Source organism: Patella vulgata, chromosome 6, assembly GCF_932274485.2.
Source record: "Patella vulgata chromosome 6, xgPatVulg1.2, whole genome shotgun sequence".
Lineage (NCBI taxonomy): Eukaryota > Metazoa > Mollusca > Gastropoda > Patellidae > Patella > Patella vulgata.
Genome location: NC_065884.2, coordinates 34,320,370 through 34,342,403, shown reverse-complemented (window position 1 = coordinate 34,342,403; position 22,034 = coordinate 34,320,370). Strand labels below are relative to the sequence as shown.

At 38.2% G+C, this 22,034-nt stretch overlaps 1 long non-coding RNA gene across 1 annotated transcript; it reads right to left on the bottom strand.

The window, feature by feature from the left end:
- Positions 1-621: 621 nt before the first annotated feature.
- On the bottom strand, positions 622-18,545 carry LOC126825483 (uncharacterized). Its single transcript, XR_007682007.1, has 3 exons — positions 18,438-18,545; positions 17,837-17,970; positions 622-669 (listed from the first exon to the last, which is right to left on the bottom strand). It is a non-coding gene; the product is annotated as an uncharacterized LOC126825483 (long non-coding RNA).
- Positions 18,546-22,034: the final 3,489 nt, after the last annotated feature.

Below are 22,034 nucleotides of genomic sequence, written 5' to 3'. Positions count from 1 at the left end.
CATTTTTTGATAGACAATTGTTGAAGTAGAAAATGCGATTTTATGCAATATGGTTCACAGTCTAGGCGCTATGGTTGTATCACTGTCACTATAGTGCATACGCTATCATTACGTATTCTTAGCAGGATGTTACACTTTTCGAGCGAATGTTTGAAGTAACAGACAAATTAAAAGGATGAACTTACAATGAATACCCTTTTTAACAGTAACGTTTGTCTTGAATTATTGTTTTTTTCAAACATTGTCAAATCCATAATATCACCAAGGTCCAAGGAACAGGCATGTCAAGTTTCATGTCGATCGTACTTGAATTGACGGATCATTAAGACTTTATCGAACAGCGTCGCCCCAAAGAACAACAAGACGAGTAGCGTTAGGGGACCAGTTTCTGGTCCAAAACTGTAGCTGATGGTATATGAAAAGAAAGTCGATGCAAAGTTGACTTACAAACAAGATCGGCTTAGCTGATCTGGATCTATGCTAGCTCTGTATAATATTTCAGGACAATAAGCTAAGGCAATAGAACATGAGAAAAAGTCGATGCAAAGTTGACTTACACACAAGATTGGCTTAGATCTGGATCTATGCTAGCTCTGTATAATATTTCAGAACAATAAGCTAAGGCAATAGAACATGGGTCCAACGTAAACAAGGGATCATCAGCATTTTCTGAAATGTACAAAGAGTAATAAATGTGTGTTTAAAGAGAAAAAAATGATACTGGTATAAAAGTTTAAATCGACAGCACCATGTTGTTTTTTTAAGGAGCCAAATCTGGTTGATTTAGGTACAAATAAAGTGTAGAATAGGATCGATCTGGTGTGTTATTTCTTTTTTATTGGAATGTCGCCTTTTCCAACACCCTGAAAATATATACATTTATATGCACAGCATAACATCTGTATTGGTAGATAGTCAGCTATTATACGAAAGAAATACAGGTTTTCCCGAAAATATATATGTTAAAAATTAACAAACAAGTGTGTTCACTTTAACAAACAAAACATAACTCAAATCTCACCCGATAGCACGATCGTTTACGATATTTCACAAATCGATTGATAATAAATAGTATATATAATATTTGCGCATTGTCGAAAAAATCATGTAAGTTTTGATAAATATGTTTCGTATCAAGAGAATTAATGCCGCTTTCTTATATGTGCCACAATTTATCTATCAAGCCCAAAATCTGGTACTCAATATAAAAAAGCGGAATTTTAATATCGAAAAATTTGTTTTAGGGTAATCTATTTTCTACGCCAAAATCACCAAGAAAATTGTTTATATGCTTGGCCATATAATTTATATTTGCGGCATTGTGGAAAATAATATTAAACCGGTTACCATGAAATGGCGTTAGCGGTAATTTTGAAATCCCAAGGGACTTGAGATATAACATAAAAAGTAAATAACGACCCAGGTTCGTTTGGCAAAAAAATAAACATTTGGACCGAATACAGCCTAAAATACAGTTCCTCTGCGCATATTTATCAGCCACATTTCGAAAACCAAGAGCCAAATTTTGTGAGGGGTTTTCGGGGCTATACTATATACCGGAAAACACCGAGAAACCACCGGAAAATGTTTAGGCTAACAAGAGAAAAATTCTGGATTGACAAATTGAAAACAACAGCTCCCCTAGGTTTGAATATTCATACGGCTAGCGCAATAGCCCCTTTTGTAGTCCCATTTAGCGCAACAGCGGCAAGTGCACCCCAACTCATCAGAAAACACTATACTGATCTCCAAGAAAATCACCCGAAAATATTCACACAGAAACTTATAGTTGCATATTCTAAAAATAAAAATCTGAACGACATCCTACTACACAGTAAATTAGATTAAATAAGACCAGTCTTCACCCTAACCCAAAACAAACCATATATCAAATCCAATCCCTAACCGTTAGTAAATAAAATCAACTAGATATAAGAATCCCTAGCCCTAACCCGGTGATGTGGAACAAACACGATTTTTTAAAAAAATCCAATCCGTAGTAGGAAACACACTAATGTGGCTCTCCCCCGAGAGCCTCAAATTTATTCTTTTTATTCTTCAGAAACAAAAATACCAGAAGTACCATCCAAGGAAGACCATCAGCGCCACCAAAACCAAAAAACAGCGAAATCGCTTTTGTATATAAATCTAATGTATTGTATGTAAAATAAAACTAGGAAAAACTAACTTTTCATCATCCTAGGTCAGTGCTTATGTGGAGACTTAACCTCTCCCCCAAATTCTTAAACCTAACCCACCGCTGGTTCTCTGGAAAACGCCGGAAAAAACCTAACCCTAACCCCCCGCAAATCTCTAGAGGACCAGGCTCTGGGTTACCTATTTAGGGTGTTTTTCGGTATTTAGTGTGTTTTCCGGTATTTAGTGTTTTTCCGGTATTCAGTATAACATTGTGTTTTCCGGTAGTTTTCCGGTTGTTATCCGGTGTTTTCCGGTTGTTTTCCGGTGTTTTCAGGTATATAGTATTGCCGTTTTTTCGTATATAAAGTGATGTATTTCGTTGACTTTAACCGGCAATACTATATACCGAAAAACATTGGAAAACTACCGGAAAACACCATTTTCCGGTGTTTTCCGGTATTCAGTATAACATGGTGTTTTCCGGTAGTTCTCCGCTGTTTTCTGGCGGTTGTTTTCCGGTATTTTCCAGTATATAGTATAGCCCGACTTTAATGTTTCCGAACATGTTTTAACGATACACCGACGCGATAACATGATATTCTTTGAACTGTATTTTTTGAGAGAGTGTAATTAGATTTGATTACCGCGACAGCCAAAGATATGGTTATAACCGCTTCGACGTTCCTATCGGAAGAGTTAAGGTATTTTAGTTGCATGACCAAATTATGGCATTCTGTGGTCTTTCTTGGTTTATTTTTAAAAGGCAAATTTTATTTGATGCCTATTGATCCTACTTAATAAAGATTTAATCTTGCTATTTAGATTGGTCAAAGTCGCATCGACTGATGTCTGTGTCTTTACATTTTTTAAAATTTATTGTGCTAGTATCTGCCGATGGTATCTCGTCTACTATCCCAGGAAAAAAAGGGCCGTCGAGATAACCATCATATAATTTTAAAGATCTATTAAAATTATTTACATTTTGCCGAGGTTTCTAGTCTTTGTCTTCAGCACACAGTCGTCTTGTAAAAACAATAACTATAGACTGGCCGGAGATGTATTAACAATGCCTAGTACAAGCCTATTTGTAATTCTCGCAAAGGAATGAATGAATGAAATGGAGTTTAATGGCACGCCAGTTCCAACCGGGCTATATTGCGCCAAACACATGATTAATTTAATGAGACAAATTAAGGAAATATCACAAAATTGTAATTATATGTGAAAATAAAAACCAATATCACAGACAATAAAATTAAAAATAAATATATCACTTTACATATAGAAATATTTAAAAAGATATAATACATATGATAAAATATATACAGTTAAAATTTGAGTAAAAGTTTGTCTCTTTTAAGAAGTTTAACGTTTTATTATATAGTTCGGTTGAGCAAATAATTAACGTAGAGACTGGCAACGGTAATAATTTGATCTAATATCCTTGAGATGCTTGCACTCTATCAGAATGTTCATATTCTGGTTGAGGCTCTCTCTTCAAGATAAAAATGTCAGTTAAAAAGGTATGACCTATGCGAGAGCGACACAAAACAACCCCATCCCTCCTGTTAGTTCTATAGGAGCTTGGCCAGTGTCCTAAGAGAGGTTTTATGTGATGAAGTTTGTTTGTGCCTGCAAGATCTCATGACCGTTGCCAGCGGGCATAAATGAACAAATTTATTGATGAATTAAACTCTTTAAAAGGTAATAAAAACGGTGATGGGGGGAATCTAAAACACAAGTTTGGCAGCAAAATCTGCTTTATCATTCCCCTTATATCAACGTGATTAGAGAGCCAGCAAAAGACAATGTCTTTGCTGTTAAACTTGTAAAATAGTAGCAGACGATAAACATCTGCTACCAATGGTGGTTCAAGCTTTTATTATTCTTATGGTGTGTAAGATCGAAATCGATCTTTAGGGGAGATATACCCCACGGGTTGTATGCGAATATCGCATTATGGTGGAATAACTTTAGTCTTGAGCAGATATAAATGCTCATGATATGTTCTAAATATGGTGTTAAATGAAATATGGTTTGGTAAAGATGTTATTTTAGCAGCATACTGCAGGGCTAGTTTATCACGTCATTTGTGCAGTGAGGGCTCATGCGCCTCGATGTATAAACTGTCCACTGGAGATGTACGAAATGTTCCTAAACTGACTCTAAGTCCCTGGTTGTGTATGTTGTCGAGCTCTTTGAGATACGACTCGCGGGCAGACCCATACACAACACACCCATAATCGATTATAGATCTTATTAATGCTCGATATAATCGAAGCAAGACCTTACGGTCTGCTCCCCAGTCAGTATTTGATAGGACTCTCAATATGTTGAGGGCTTTCAGACATTTCTTTTTTAGGCTTTTAATGTTGGGGATAAATGATAATTTCTTATCAAATATCAGCCTCATCAACAATTGGAAGACGACTGCCATCCAGGAATAGTTCTGGGTCGGGATGCAAACCTCGTTTCTGACAGAAATGCATGCAGACAGTCTTGAATTTTGAAAATCGAAAACCATTTTCGGTTGCCCATTGTTGAAGTGAATTTAAACAAAGCTGCAACTTACGTTCGATAATCCGCATGCCTGTAGAACGATAGAACATCTGAAAGTCATCAACAAAAAGAGCGTCGTTTGTCCCTGGCTTAAGGCACACTGGGATGGTATTAATTTTTATTGCAAAGAGTGTTGGAGATAATGTGCTTCACCGAGGGACTCCCATTATTTCCTGAGGAAATGGGTCAGAGAATATTGATCCCAGTCGTAGCTTAAATGACCTATCTTCCAGGAATTTTTTAATGAAGATAGGTAAGCGACCTCGTAAGCCAAGGTTATGGAGGTCACGCATGATACAATGTTTCCATGTAGTATCACATGCTTTCTACAGATCGAAAAATATTGCAACTAAAGCGTCTCTGGCGAACGTTTCAAATCGAACGAGATGATCAAGACTGCTCCTTTGGGACCGAAATACACATTGGAGGGCAGTAATAATATTCTCCATGGAATGGGGATTCTCAAGGCGCCTTAAGATACGATCACGCTCTCCAAGACCGGATTTGCAATCGTTATTATACCATTGTTTTTTTAAACGTTTTGGCTCAGTCGTGGTCTTCGGAATCGCTCAGCAACATCCTGAAGAGACACAAAGATTCAAATGAAATGAAATGAAATGAAATGGGGTTTAACGTCCTACTGTTCTGCTCCTATACTGGGCTAATGAAGACGGGCATACGCCATACAGTGTGCTATGAGGGAAATTTTGCCCGGGCAGCGGCACTATCGCCTACTTTTATATCGAGTTCCAGCTGTCCTTGTCAGGCCCTCCGTTCTGCACCACTGACAAGGGGAAACCACGTCGGAAAATCCAGATGACCTTTCCCCGCCAATGCAGGGATCGAACACCCGACCTACAGGCTAGCGAGCCAGCGTCTTAACCAACCAGCCACCGTGGCTCCCCACAAAGATTCAAAAAGAGCCCAATCAGCCTTATGCAACTTCCACCTCTGGGGTCTTTCAACCGGATAGGGACCATTATTATCTATCATGATGGGAAAATGGTCACTACCACACAGATCTTAATTTGCTCTCCATGTAAAATCCTGAAACAGGACCGGGGAGCAAATGGTTAGATCAATAGAACAAAATGAAGCGGCGGTAGGATGTAGATAAGTAGGCCAGTCATCATTTAAATTATTAATGTTAATGAATCCGCTATTTGTTTACCTCTATTATTATCATCTGGACTATAATTGAAATCTCCTGTAATTATAAACGGGGGGGGGGGGGGGGCTGTGCAACAAAGTCATCAAGATCACTGGGGTTCAGATGTAAAACTAGTTGGTAAATGTACAGAGAAGAATATGTAGAGTCACCCTCACTGCAACTGCCTGTAAAGGCGAGTTCAGGGCGACTTTACTCTGCGGGACAGCTTTGATCATCCTAGGGAGATCTGGTCTATCAGAGATCTGATGGAAATACGTTTAACGTAAGTAACACCTTGTGAGGCGAGACATTCAAGCATCTCTTCCTCACTGCTGCCTTCTAAATCCTAAGACCAAATAACACCTCTTGAAGAATTAAGAGATGGAAATGTTGGCTTAAGTCTTTGATTTTAATAAAGATGAAGCATGTGACTCTTTAGCACACAACAAAGTTGCGTTTCTCATTTTCTTGACGCTTTTAGGTTCACCAGCTAAGCCGGTCTTTAGCAATGAGAAAAGGGGGAGTTTTACTTAAATTAATGTCATTGGTACTGTGTATCACCAGAAACCTAGGCCAAGTTCGGGGTGTTTTATTTGGTACGTCATTTGTTTCCAAATTGTCGGTCGACGTCCGTTTTAAAGTAAGAGTCTTCTTGATATGGGAAGCCATGTATTATTATTAAAGGTTCACCCCTGCCTGTTACAATCTCCATGCAGGCTACTACGCGGATATCCATCATATACGCCTTGTGAGGATAGACAGGGATATACCCAGACGATGCACCTACTCGTCAGCTAATCATGACCAAAGCCGACTGATCAGAGTGGGCCACTCTGACCTCCCGTCTAGGTGAATTGTGGGCCGAAGCAATGTGTTGCAAAGAAAAGGGCTCACAAGCGAAATCCCCACTCAATTACCAGCATTCCACTCTCCCCCGACACGGGTCGCACCGCACGGCAAACACGTTGCCCCATTACAGGGATACTTTTAGTCGCCTCTTACGACACGCATGAAATATGAAGGGTATATTGTTTGGATGGCCGACAGGTTAGCACGTGCGTGCTGTATCATAAGGCCTGTCATTGAGTCAACTGGCGTGGTTTCGAATCCCCGGTTGTACGTGACAAGGAGTAGGGTCGCCTGTCCAACCTCGTGGGTTTTCTCCGAGTCCTCCGGTTTCCTCCCACTGATAAAGACCCCTACGCGCAAGCGAATTATTGAAATAAAATTAAACCATATGTTAGTCCAGAAATGACCTAGTTTGTGTCGAGTGGACGTTAAACCCCATTTCTCTCTATCTCTTTTCACCCCCTACACCGCAGGGAGGTCCTCTACTTGAATGAAATGTTGTTTTATGGCACGTCAGATCCAACCGGGCTATATTGCGCCAAACATATAGAGATTAAAATTTATGATAAAAACCTGTCTCTTTTACACAGTCTAACACTTTACCATATAAACCCGGTTGGGCAAACAATTGATGTAATGATTAACAACGGTAAAAATGCGATCTTACATCTTTGAGATCCTTGCACTCAATCAGAATGTTCTTAACTGTCAAAGGAACATGACAATGTTCACATTCTGGTTGAGGTTCTCGCTTTAATATGAAAGTGTGAGTTAAAAAAGTATGACCTATACGAGAGCGACACAAAACAACTTCATCTCTCCTGTGGGTTCTGTAGGAGTTTGGCCAATCTACGAAGAGAGTCTTAATCTGATGAAGTTTGTTAATGCCTGCAAGATCCCACGACCTTTGTCAACGGCCATAAATTAAATGATTTATTGAAGGTTTATATTCCTTATAAGGAATTAAAAAGGGTGATTGGGGAAGATCTAAAGCAGCTTTGACACCAAAATCTGCTTGATCATTCCCCCTTATATTAACGTGACAGTGGAAGCCAGCAAAAGACGTTGAACTCGTAAGATAGTAACAGACAATAAATATCTGCCACTAAAGGGTGTTCAAGCAGTTTATTGTTAATTGCTCGAATAGAGGACAGAGAAACAGAAATGGTATCAGATGGCGTCACGGATCACCATCCTTAGAACCATCTGTGTAAATAGGAGCATAAACACCATACTTGCCCTTATCTCTCTAAACAGAGATTGAAACACCATCGAGCTAGTATCTCTCTTTTTTATATTGACAAAGATGGAAATCGATCTTTGGGGGAAATATAGCCCACAGTGGAGTCCTAAAGAAAAGGGGTATTCGCAATACTGTCTAGGCTGATACCAGCCTCAGACAAAAGGGGTTGTATGCGAATACCGAATGGTGGAATAACTCTAGTCTTAAGCAGATATAGATGCTCATGATATTATCTAAATATGTTGTTAAATCAAATATGATTTGGTAAAGACGCTATTTTCGTAGCATACTGCAGGGCCAGTTTATCACGTTTGTTGTGCCGTGAGGGCTCACGCGCCTCGGCGTATAAACTGGCCACTGGAGATGTACGAAATGCTCCTAAACTGATTCTAAGTCCCTTGTTGTGTATGATGTCGAGCTCTTTGAGATAAGACTCGCGAGCAGACCCATACACAATACACCCATAATCGAGTTTAGATCTTATTAATGCTCGGTACAATCTGAGCAAGACCTTACGGTCTGTTCCCTAGTTTGTACCTGATTTAAGGCACGCTGGGATAGTATTAATTTTTATCGCAAACAGATCAAAAAATATTGCAACTAAATGTTACTTCTGGATGAAAGCGTCCCTGACCAACGATTAAAATCGAACAAGATGACCAAGAGTGCTCCCTTGGGACCGGAATCCACATTGGAGGTCAGAAATGAGGTTGTTGGACTCAAGGTACCAAACAAGCCTTCGATAGATCAATCTCTCCATGGTTTTGCAAATACAGCTAGTTGAAGCGATCGGACGATAGTTGGTAGGATTCGTATGATCTTTACCCGGATTAGGGATGGGAAATATTGTTGCTTCATGCCACGAAAGGGGGAATGTCCCATCAACCCAAATCCGGTTAAAAAGATCTAATAAAATTAAGAGAGTTGGAAAAGGTAAATGTTTTAGAATTTGGTAGTGAATTTCATCTGGACCAGTTGCGGTATCGCGAGTCGGGGGATCACGTGGCTAAGTGGGTAAGACGCTGGCTCGCTAGCCTGGAGGTCGGGTGTTCGATCCCTGCATTGGCCGAGAAAGTTCTTCCAGGACAAAATTTCCCTCATAGCACACTGTATGGCGTATGCCCGTCTTCGTTAGCCCAGCATAGGAGCAGAACAGTAGGACGTTAAACACCATTTCATTTCATTTGGTATCGCGAGTCACGGAGCTCTGCAACAGAAAAAAGGTCATTGTAACATTCATCATTACGGGACTTGAAATTAAGTCGCCTTTTCTTCTCTTGATGTTTAATACCCCGATAGGTATCCGAGGAGAAATTTGATGATGAATTGAATGAAAATGCATTGGCCAGTGAATTAGCAATATCAGGAAATGTTTTAAAGGTGTTATTATCATCATTTAGGTGGTTAACTGATAATGCACTACTTTTACCTTTAATCCTACGAATGTAAACTTGGTAGAAGATACAGAGTGTTATAGGAATATGCAAAGTCACCCTAACTGCAACTGCTTGTAAAGGCGAGTTGATGGTGATCAACAAAATGTCTAAAACACAAAGTGTCAGAATTCTTTAAGAAGGTTTCCTGTAAACAAATAGCTAAAGGATATTGTATGTTTGGATTAATAATTGAACTTCATTAAAATTTGGTTTTAAACCACGACAATTCCATTGAAAATGGAATTTACCATTGTCAGGGAAATTTAATTTTTGGCGGCTTACTGAGTGGGTCCACATGGACATCCACTACAGTAATGTCGTCCATCTGATCATCCCCATATTCATTAAAGAGAGTGATAGAGATTTTTGAACCCTTTGAATCTTTCTCTCGAAATTTTAAAAAAAAATTGATGTTTTTTTGAATGCACTATTTTCTCTTTTGCAGATGGAGTACTCTTGAACTGCACTCCTGACCCAGTGGAACTGCAATCAGCAGTGTCAGCTTTAGAGGAGCGCAAGGGAGGGGTCCCCTTGCCATTTTGTATGGGAATATTGGGAATAATCTCAATAGCTCCAGATGGAGACAATGGGGATACAACCTCATCAGGTAGAGGGGCAGGGCTTTGAGTCGAGCTCTGTGGAGCTCGAAACCCCTTTAATATGATCTGATGTAATAGTAAAATCTTAGGTGTTTTCTGATTTTAAGGCCAAGTTATATCTGTTTGAACAGATATGGTTTTAGAAGATACTATAACTGCACTTGCAAAAGACTTCCCTTCAGATGTTTTCGAGCATCAAAGTATGGTATTTTTCGCTCTGACATAACCTGTTGGATTCTTTTTTCTTTCTGCCATATTGGACATTCACGGGAATAAGGAAAGTGCTTTCCCTTACAATTTACACAACAAAACTCAGCCTGGCAGGTTGCACTATCATGGCCTTCATGGCCACAACGAGCGCAGGTGTCTTTACCTCTGCAGACAGTTTTGCTGTGTCCAAAGGTTTGAAACTTGTAGCAACGAAGAGGGTTGTAAATGTAGGAATCCACAGGTTTGTTTAAATAACCTGCCTTGAGAGTCTTTGGTATGTCGGGACGATTGAATGTGAGGATGAAGGTGCTTATTGGAATCACCCTATCTCCTCGACGAACACTAATCCTTTTGACGTATTGTACACCTTGAGAAGAAAGGTATTCTACCATTTCTTCCTCACTGCTGACTTAAGGTCCCGGTAACGCATTTACACCTCTACTAGAATTTAGTACAAAGCCAAACAATTTGTGAACAGTATTTTGACACATTAGTGATTAATTCATCACAATTCCAAGACATTACGAGAAGGTTTGGAGTCTGTACACAGTCTATACATCAGTATCTGGTGTGTCCACCGCGAGTGTCAATAACAGCAGCGTGTGTACATGGAGTGGAACAGACGATTAATGAACGCCATTGGCACCTAGAACCACACTCTCAGAAAAACTGGCGCAATCCATCGGCTGTGTTTGGTCTCGGTACGACGTTATTAAGTCTCCTCTGAATTTCATCCAAAAGATGTTCGATCGGGTTTAAATCGGGAATAAGGGTTGGCAAGTGCGTAACGTTGACACGTAGAAAGTAGAAAGTCCCGAGTATGGACCAAGATTTTGGAACACCAGAGGACCCACTCTCTGATTCAAGCCGATTCAACCCCAAACCATTACGCTTGGACCTCCCCATGAGTCTCGTTCCATGACACATTGGTCAGAATAACGCTAGCCACGTCGACGCCATATTCTGATCCTGCCATCCTGCAGTTGATACACATTGCCTGTGTCGCCAGTTCTGGTGTTGTTGGGCAAACTGTAGATGTTCAAGTCGATGGTGAGGATCGTCCGTGTGTTCCCACTATCTGACGTGCTGTCTCAGATGCCTGTGTGAAGTGATTCTGCGCGTGCTGTCGCACAACATGGCGTTCTTGTTGCCTTGTGGTAACCCTTGTTTTACCAGTTCGGGTGCGATCATCCGTGGTGTTGGTGGCCCGAAAGCGTTGCTGAAGCCTGTATATGGTCCGAACATCGACCTGGAAGTGATTTGCAAGCGCCTGGTTCATCTGAGCTGTCGTAAGTCGTGGCATGCTGCTGCCGTTGTAGTGTGAATGATTCAACCAGGTATGGGGTGCATTTTATAGGGCTGGTTCCGGTGAACAGCACGTGCAGCAGGAGTTACATGAAAATCATGGAGAACACATTACCATCTCAGAAGTCAGGTTGCGTTGTTGAGAACATTTCCTGAGTGAATTCTGGGTTTGGGAAGGAGCCTTATTGCTCAGGTAAAGTTGGAGATGTGGTCACAAATATACAATAAAAACATTTGGCAAGTTTTATGCAATGCGTCTGTTCAGTGTAACATACCAACCTGACGTTTCTTTTGCTGCTTAGTATTATGGAATTGTGCCTTTCGTCATAAAAAAAAACATGACATTTTCGATAAACGTAAATTATGCCCTTATGAAGATTTCCAGATAAGGGGTCACTTCAAAATCTCCAGCGACATACCAATATGGTTATTTACTTTAGAACATAACATAAAGAATATGTTATTGACATTTCTTTTAAGAATTGTCAATATTTTGTATATCATTCCAGGTGTACGTATACTAAATCTGCACGGTGTCCCGTAGGGCTGCTATTCCCGAAAGCAGCAGCCATCGCTGTTTCAAATTTCTGTACCCATACACTTAAACTTTTAAATTTGGTTGCTCTGGGTGCAAAATATCATGCGCGTTGGTTGGCTTCCTTCTATAACAAACATTCTACCCAACAAGAAAAAACCCACAGAGAGCAGTGGCAATGAATCCCGTAATATAGCGTTTGCAGAACTTGTGTCATCCATAAAAGATCTCCATTGAGATGAAGACATGTGTAGTACCATGCAGTACCATGCAGTGCTACGAGTCGCTGGTTAGGTGTGGAAAATACACGGGGAAACTCTCCACATCCAACGTGTGACGTATACTCTCTCTCTCTTCTCTACTACATATTTTAGAACAGCCCTTGATCGTCTAGTATTTTCACTTGTCATCTTTGGCTTCCTTTTCACGTTGTGTATTCTCCTCTTACTATCTCAGTAGTTAAGACGTTTATCTTCTCATTAGTTAAGACGTTTGCCTTACCAGGAATAACAATGCAACAGATCATTTTTACATTTTATATATCATAACTGGATGCATAGATACAAGCATAGTAGATTACAATATTACAATATTTTCATTCTCTCAAACCCCATCCAGCCAGAGGGGGGTTGAATGGCTGAATGGTTAGCGTGCGCGCGCTGTATCATAAAGTCTGTCATTGAGTCGACTGGCGTGGTTTCGAATCCCCGGTTGTACGTGGCAAGGAGTAGGGTCGCCTGTCCAACCTCGTGGGTTTTCTCCGGGTCCTCCGGTTTCCTCCCACTGCTAAAGACCCCTACGCGCAAGCGAATTATGTAAATAAAATTAAAAACCATATGTTAGTCCCGAAATGACCTAGTTTGTGTCGAGTGGACGTTAAACCCCATTTCTCTCTCTCCATCCAGCCAGACTCGCTGGGAGCCTGTCTGCTAATAGTAATTACTACACCCTCTCCCTATGGAATCAACCGGCTGTCTGACGAATGCCCAAAGATATGATGATCTTGTAGCTTTGGACCTTCAATTATCTAATTGGTAAGATATGACGTAATTAATTATAGCGATTGGTTAATTAGCCTAATGACGTCGAAAACCATCCGTATATGGATAGTGGAAACTTACACCAGAAATTTCACACGTGATATCTATTATCAACCTAGAATTTAATGTTTATCAAACAATAACTCTTTTTTATGTCAACTTATCAATCATTCCCTTATTTTGATTTAAGTGCATATGAGACTATATGACTTCTATACAATGTGTGAATCTAATAATTAGCCAAATATATTAATTAATACAATGTTACTAATTTAAAGAGCAAAAATTCTAGCAATTTGCTATATTCCCTCTGTTAAGACTTTTTGCTTGGTATTATTAGCTAAAAGATCCCTTGGATCCTTTACAACGACCATACCAATATCTATAACCTTATATAAATATTCATACATGCAGCACAAATCTCGCCATTGATATTCTATCACCTTCCCCTTTTTAAGATTTGTGCGAACTAAACAGGTACGAAACTCTTAAAAACTTCCATTTCTAACCCATTATTTATGCAACATGCACATAATTCGATTGCTATAGGATTAACATACAAGATTACATATGATCACAATCTGATTCAATCTGTTTCCAGAATATAAGTATCAATGAAAACACAAATAAACAAACATCAAAACAAAAACACGTGTAATCGATCTCCAAAAGTTCATCACTGCACTTTAACGTCCTATGAGAATTCACTTTAAACTAAACACAGAAAACACAATTGTAATTGTTTATTAAATCTTCAAGTGTCCTAATTTCAAAATACTATAACACTACACTTAATATGTTCAGTTTCACTTTAACTTCTGCAATTCATCATCTTGAATTCCCATTGGTCTAGCTCAGCAACCATAGTCTCACAATGAAAAACTTTATTTTTCTTATGAGTAAGGATTCTCAAAGTTAATCACCAGATCCCAACCTCTGAAAAATTTCCTTCACTCTTCTGTGATGATTGGTTTTGGACAAAGTACAATTTCATCCGTCAATAAACATGTCATTGCCATCAGACCAAGAAGTAACGATTCCTAAATCTTACTATTAACTCTTACTTTTATTTAAAATTAAACGTTAATTATTATTAATAAACTTTGATGTGTCTCTTTAATTATAAATCTACAAACTAACTTGACCTTAACTCAGTAATGGACAATTTTATAATTTATTTTTTGTTTTATAATTCCGCCAAAACAATTTTAAATTTCCCCGTCAGTAATGTCACCTTTTGTCCTAATCATTTACAATTTTGTATTTCGTTTTTTATAAACACTATCCAACATTACATAAACATTTCCTATCAGACCGAGACAAGCTGAGCCCAAACTTATGACAATACCAAACTATAATTTATTTAGGACTATGTCCAAAGTAAGTGACGTGCACTTCAATCTCTCGGATCACCAGTCCATATTTTATAAATACAATAATCACAACACATCTAGCTTTTAATCACTAATAACTATATCCTATATATTAACGTAGCAAGTGACTCGCTTACACATTTTAACACACACACTGCATCGAACAGTAACACTTAGCAAAAATATATTTAACGTTCATTACGTTTTTAAAGCAAAATTTAATGACACAAAATTATATATAGATAACATTTACAGTATATCCTACCCACATTTCTAAAAAGTGTTTTATTCTCACCTTAACCTCGTATTAATTCGTATGAAAGACTTTGCGATAATCTCACAAATTCAATGTGTCATTAATTTTAGTTTTTCCAGGAAATACTATACCTACATCCCTAGATTTAAATACATGGGAACATAATCAATCCTTATATTCAAAAGTTTTCAACCATAATTTTGAAACTTGGACTAAGAGTCTCAAAATTATATTAGCTCTACATAGCCGAACACATATACGGACGACACAAACAACACAATTGGTAGCAATCTAACCTTTTATTCAAAAGCTAAATTACCATAATTTTGTCTTTACTTGACCAACCCATAATTTTCAATCTTGGACTAGAGTCTTAAAATTATATCAGCTCTACATAGCTAAACACATATATCTAAATAACGGATTCAGCGGAAAATAAATCAAGAAAATTATAGGAGTTAAGCACGAACAATTCAATTCTTGATTCCGTCTTTCTCCTAGATCCTGAGACAACATTAATTCCTTATTTTATTCCCTAATCCGTTTCCTTATTATTATTCCTTAGTCATACGAGAAAAAAAAAATTGTAACCTACCCCTAGGCCCACTTTATTTTCAATATAATTAATAACTCAAATTTGTAATATAGATCATGTTAACCTGATAATACACATACCTAGCTAGTGATATTTTATTGTTTATAAACCTGTCCATCAAAACTTATTAATGACTATTGTTGAATTATAAACATTTAATTTTTAATCTGATTGTAATCTTACATTAATATTATTTGACTTACTAAACAACTTTACATTAAAAAATAAATAAATAAATAAATCAATAAAAAATGAAAAAAATTATAATTCTTTCACCGGGGTTCTTTTCCGCCAATTTTTTTTTTTTTTTTTTACCAAATTTTTCCATCAGATATCTTTTGGGTACTGGTTCTACGGGTTTTCTTATCTTCCAGATTTCTTCCAGGTTACTCGATCTTTATGTAGCACTGTAGGTCTTTTGTCAGACGTGGAAAGCGAGCATCCGATAAACCGGTCGCCACATCCTACGTATGACCCATGCACTCTTTCCATACTACATATCTTAGTAGCCTTCTGATCGTCTATAGTATTTTCACTTGTCTTCTTTGGCTTCCTTTTCACGTTGCGTATTCTCTTCTTACTATCTCAGTTGTTAAGACTGTCTTACCAGGAATAACAATGCAACAGTTCATTTTTGCATTTTATATATAATAGCTGGATACATAGATACAAGCATCCATAGAAATTACTTCATCTTCTCCCTTTGAAATCAAACGGCTGTCTGACGAATGCCCAAAGATATGATGGTCTTGTAGCTTTGGGTTTTGGACCTTCAATTATCTAATTGGTCAAATATGACGTAATTAATTATAACGATTGGTTAATTAGCCTAATGACCTCGAAAACCATCCGTATATGGATTTGAAACTTACACCAGAATTTTCACTCGTGATATCTATTATCAACATAGAATTAAATGTTTACCAAATTATAACTCTTTTTTATGTCAACTTATCAATCATTCACTCATTTTGATTTAAGTGCATATGAGATAATATGACGTCAAAAACCACCATTATATGGATAGTGGAAACTTGCACAAGAAATTTCACACGTGGTATCTGTTATGAACCTAGAATTGAATGTTTACCGAATTATAGCTCTATTTTATATGCCAAATATTTTAATTAATACAATGCTACTAATTTCAAGAGCAAAAATTCTAGCAATCTTGCTACATATGGCGCTAATCTTGAAGCCCAGATATTTGATCGAAAAGTACCCCACTAGTCTAGAACAATACAGGACAACTGGCGGATATGAGTGGTTATAAAGAGAGGTGCGTTGTACTGTTAGCGTTGAAAAAAAAAAGGCAAAGAACAGGATCAACTATGCTGGAGTCTAAATTCGCAGGTTCATTTTAGCCAGAGTGCCAGCTAAGCTCTGTTCCAACGGCATTGTTGGCGCTGGTAGGTATGATCCTCAATTACCCAAACATTGCGTAACCGGGTGTGTGGAATTAACATACCTGTCCAATGATAACATAGATCCAAACACCCGTCCCACAAGTGATACCCGCTCATTCGATGGGACAGGGATGTCACTCTTCCAGCATCCCAAGGGGCGTGTTCAAGAAATGGATTAGTGTTCCATCTGCATCTTACTTGCGGCTTGATTTTGCCCTCCTTGTAGAATGCAGTGGTGTAGTCCGACTGACAAATGTACGAAGCGTAACCCTCTGCTTGACTCCAAAACATGCCCCTGAAGGTCAACCAGGCCAGAATAAAGGACATGAGTTTGTTCATTATATGGTCTGACGGGCGACACGAAGGGTGTAAAACTATATCAGATGACTGGATAAATGAAGAAGGTGCTAGTATCCTTAGGGCACCCTTCACCATGGGGGGAAAGGGCAGCACAATATGTCATCATGTACTAATCTGGGGGCTTCATTATGGCATATACTTTTATGCATCTAGCATGAAGAGAGTAAACGGTCACGAATTGCTAAGTCTGACGGGGCATATATAGCAGTCACTTTGCCTGGTATTCAATGAAGTGTACCTGTCCATTTTTTAGGCATGCTCTTTGGGGATTCAAGGATCACCCACAGCAACTGAACACTCTGAATATGTTAGGTTACACAGTAAACGACCCGGAACTCGGATATCGGTACTTTGTTCCTTTGACCAAAGTGCTCTGGAGTGCTGTTCTAGTAGCTAGCGACCAAATAATATCCGAAGGCAAACGCCTGCTTAGCAGAATTTTTACATGGCTTGGAAAAAAACGATTTGACTTTCAAAAACCTCCTACAGCTACGTGTTGCCTGTGTCTGTGGCGTCGCCCTACGCTAGGGTAGCGCACATTTGTGAGAGACAGGCTTATGTCGCATGAAATATCCAACTTTTAATTAAAAATAAGTTTTCAGCTTCCAATTACTTCTAGGAAACATATTATTGGATAAGCAAATCTAGAAAAAAAAACATTTGCAATTACTTCTAGGAAACATATTATTGGATAAGCAAATCTAGAAAAAAAAACATTTGTATAGGGAAAATCTACTTGACAAATCACAGGTTAACGTTTCTTGGGGAAAACAATTCTTACGTAGAGTACAATTGTAAGGCGATTTCTTGTATTCATCAATGAATGCCGCCATACTAGAAGTTACGTCAGCAGCTGCTATTAGGTCACATGTCGCCGTTGCATTTGCTACACATTCTATCGCAATATTCACGGCCCTGTAATGAAAAAGGGATCACATATTACCAAATATTTTCACTTTTTAAAAAAATGAATACGTTTACGGATCACACGTGTTTGGGAAAAAACAACCTAGAAGCATAACAAAATAAGCATGAAAGCTGCTCTTCTTAATATGCTATAGATCTTTATATTTAAAAAAAACCATAGATCAATAAAACGGTAAGCGTGTGGGATATTTCTAGAGCATTGGTAACTAGTTATTAAATACCAATACAAAAAAGTGTGTTATAAGGATATCTGGAATTAATACATATGCCCTACATAAACCTACAATTAATTGTAGCTAAATGGGGTGATGGTTTGGACATAGTGTAGTACAAACACGAAAGTATGTTGGGTAAACATACTTTCCAAATGAAAGTGATACTTTCAATCGATAACTGTGACTAATAACTACATGACATTGAACACTTAAAAAATACTTTAGAAACTATAAACATACAAGCATGTTTCGTCGTTGGATGTTGAAATTGCCTCAGCATTAAATAAAGTTTCTGCGCATGCATTGGCCCCGGCAGCACATTCTAATCCAGCTTCGTTTTCTTGAACACCTAAAATATAATATAAGATAATAAAATACGAGACTAGTTTCTGTTTACAGTACATGCATTATAATAGTGTATTTTATTTGTGTATTTAATCTACCATAATTTGTAAAGCGCAAGTGAGCACTTAGTCATAGAAATTGTGCGCTCAAAACATTTATAATAATAATAGTCTGGAGGCTCAGTGCGGGGGTGGGTAGGGGTCCATCAAATGGGCACAAAACCAGACCCAACTTTTCTAGAGTAAAAATTTCGCGTAGAATACGATGCCGAGTGGTAATTAGTCCGCCGTTGGGGCGTTTTCGAGATATTCGGGGTCAAAGGTCAAATGGGTTCATTTGCACTGAAAGTGAATGCGGAGTCATTCTTGTATCATGAAAATTAGCTGAAAATGATCGAAAGTAATTTTACTCTTGAAAAGTTGGGTCTTGTTTTGCGCCCATTTGATGGACCCGCCCCGCCCCCCACGCGCTGAGCAACCGGTCTATAATAATAGTAACTAGAGTTGTCCTAGAAACAACTTTGATAATTTTTATACAGCACAATCACACACGTATACATTATTTACTATATCTAATGGATTAATGTGTATTGTTGGCCTCTTTTTTTCCCTCAAGAATCTTAAAGAAAAAAGAATAATTATGAGAATCCGTCAAGAAGTCGCTATGATATAACGAACAAGCGGTTACCATGCAAGATACGCCCACATTTTGCAGGAGATGGACATAGAACAAGCTCAAAAAAAGAAGTGATTTTTCGTACAATCAGGGGCCATAATTCAGAAACAAGATCTTTGGGTTATAAACATGAATTTCAAGTGTAATCAAAATCGAACCAAAATTGTGTCCTCTCTCTAGAGGGTCCAAAACCTTGATATACCATATATTTACAATATTTGCGTACGAGGGGCAGCCATTTTGTCCGGCAGTTTTAGTCCGATTTGTACGAAATTCGGACTCAACCATCATAAGGGTCTAACAGTGATATATTCAAAAGTTTTTTTAAATCGGATAAAAATTGTGACATCTAGAGGGATCACATCCTAAAAACGCGACTTTTCCTACAATCAAGGGTCATAATTCAGGAAGTTACGATCCAATATGCGCGAAAGGAACCAAGATCTTTGGGTTATAAATAAGTATTTTAAAATTCATCAAAATGGGATCAAAATTCTGGCCTCTAGAGGATCCACAACCTTGATATACCATATATTTACACTATTTGTGTGCAAGAGGCGGCCATTTTGTCCGGCAGTTTTGGTCCGATTTCCACGAAATTTGAACCCAGCCATCAAAATGGTGTAATGGTGATATATTCGAACGTTTTTTTTAAATCGGTTAATAATTGTGACCTCTAGAGGGACCACAAGCTAAAAACACGATTGTTCGTACAATCAGGGGCCATAATTCAGGAATTTACGATCCGATATGCACGAATATCGACAGCAACCAAGATCTTTGGGTTATAAACATGCATTTCAAGTTTCATCAAAATCGGATTAAAATTGCGACCTCTACAGGGTCACAACATTGATATACTATATATTTTTTACGCTATTTGACTACGAGGCGTGGCCAGTTTCGGTTCGATTTTTACGAAATTCGAACTCAACCATCCTTAGGGTATAACGGTGATATATTCACACGTTTTTTAAATCGGATAAGAATTGTGACGGCTATAGGGTCCACAAGCTAAAAACGCGATTTTTCGTACAATCAGGGGCCATAATTCAGGAAGTTACGATTCGATATGTGCGAATATCGAAAGGAACTGATATCTTTTGGTTATAAACATATATTTCGAGTTTAAACCAAATCGGATAAAAATTGTGACCTCTACAGTGTTCACCAGCTAAAACGTGATTTTTCGTACAATCAAGGGTCATAATCCATGAAGTTACAGTCCGATACACGCCAATGTCGAAAGGAACCGAGATCTTAGGGTGATAAACCTATTTTTCATGTTTCGTTGAAATCGGATAAAAATTGTGACCTCTAAACAATTGCATGTGGACGGACGGGCGGACGGACGGACGTCCGGACGGACGGACGGACGGACGGACAGGGGCGACGACAATATACGTCCACATGAAAATGTGGGCGTATAAATACATTTCAGGCGGGAAGAATTACATTGTTTTAATAGTTGCACAGAACCTCTGGTTACTAACCAATTTTGATAAAACTCTCAAAATGGGCACTATACGACCTATTTAAACGTTTAAGAATGCGTTTGCGAGAGAACCCTGCAGGGGCCGGAACATGGTGGGTGACCGATTTTCACCATTTTTTTTATGCATGATGGGTAACCCCTCCAAGCCCCACTGCCACAATTTTAGATCAATCGAACCATTTTTAAATTATGGCTTACAACTAAACTACGGCGAGTAGATTAATGAAACTTTATAGGGTAGCAGATATGGTTAGTAAGTATACATTCTGAAAGTTTGATGGACTTTCAATGAGCGGTCTTTGGTATAGAGACTTAGTGCTGTGAGGTACCAAAAAAGCTCAATTTAGGTATGTAATTTTATTCCATCTCACCCACTGCGGGTTTAAGTATTTTTTTGGAATGCTGACTGAAAAGGCAAATACTCTATAGTATTAAGATCAAGAAAAAAATTGGGTGGCACTTGACCCGTTTAGTAGTAAATAATTTCCATTTTTTCCAAAAATAACGATTTTCAACAAAAATGACGAAACATAAACCGCTTTATTTACATACTGAAAAGTGTTACATGGCACTGGAAATCAAATTAACGCGGGTTCCAGTTCAAGTAAATATAAACACATTATATACTTTCATCAAATAATTCAAGTTTAAAAAATGTTTCATTATCAAAACTACAAATACTTATTACCAATAAGTATTTCAAATTAAAAAATATCGCTATACTTTACTATCTACTATCTATCTAATCATCTATCTATCTATCTATCTGTTTATCTGTCTAATAAGTATCTAATCACGAAAACTGAGCTTACCGTTAAAATTTTGAAAAGCTTAATTTACTGTAAATGCCAAAAAAGCTGTTCTTGGTAAATACAATTAATCTCTCTAGACTATTTTTCAATACTTTATTAATTCGGCAATATCTAGTAGAAGGATGATGGTGCAGTTTATCCTGGATTAATAGAAGATGTTGATGAAGTGGAAGTTCGGGCGATGTACAAGACCGAATTTAATAAATTCTTTTGGCCGTTCATGGAGGATCGTGTCTGGAACCGACAAGACAAAGTAACTGCCCTCATCCCTTCTTTAGAACGGGTTACCGGCAGACATTACAAAATAAGAGATGATATATTTAAGAAACTTTCCGAAAGATATGATGAGTTTAACCGATTTTAATAAAATCCAAAACGTTTTCTTGTTGGCGACACTTACGCCCATACGTGCTCCTATATTGAATTGAACTTTCCTCTCAGGCGCCACCCGTAACAAGTGGGGATCGGGTTTAAATGTTTGTTATTTTGTTATTGTTGTGTTGTTTTGCA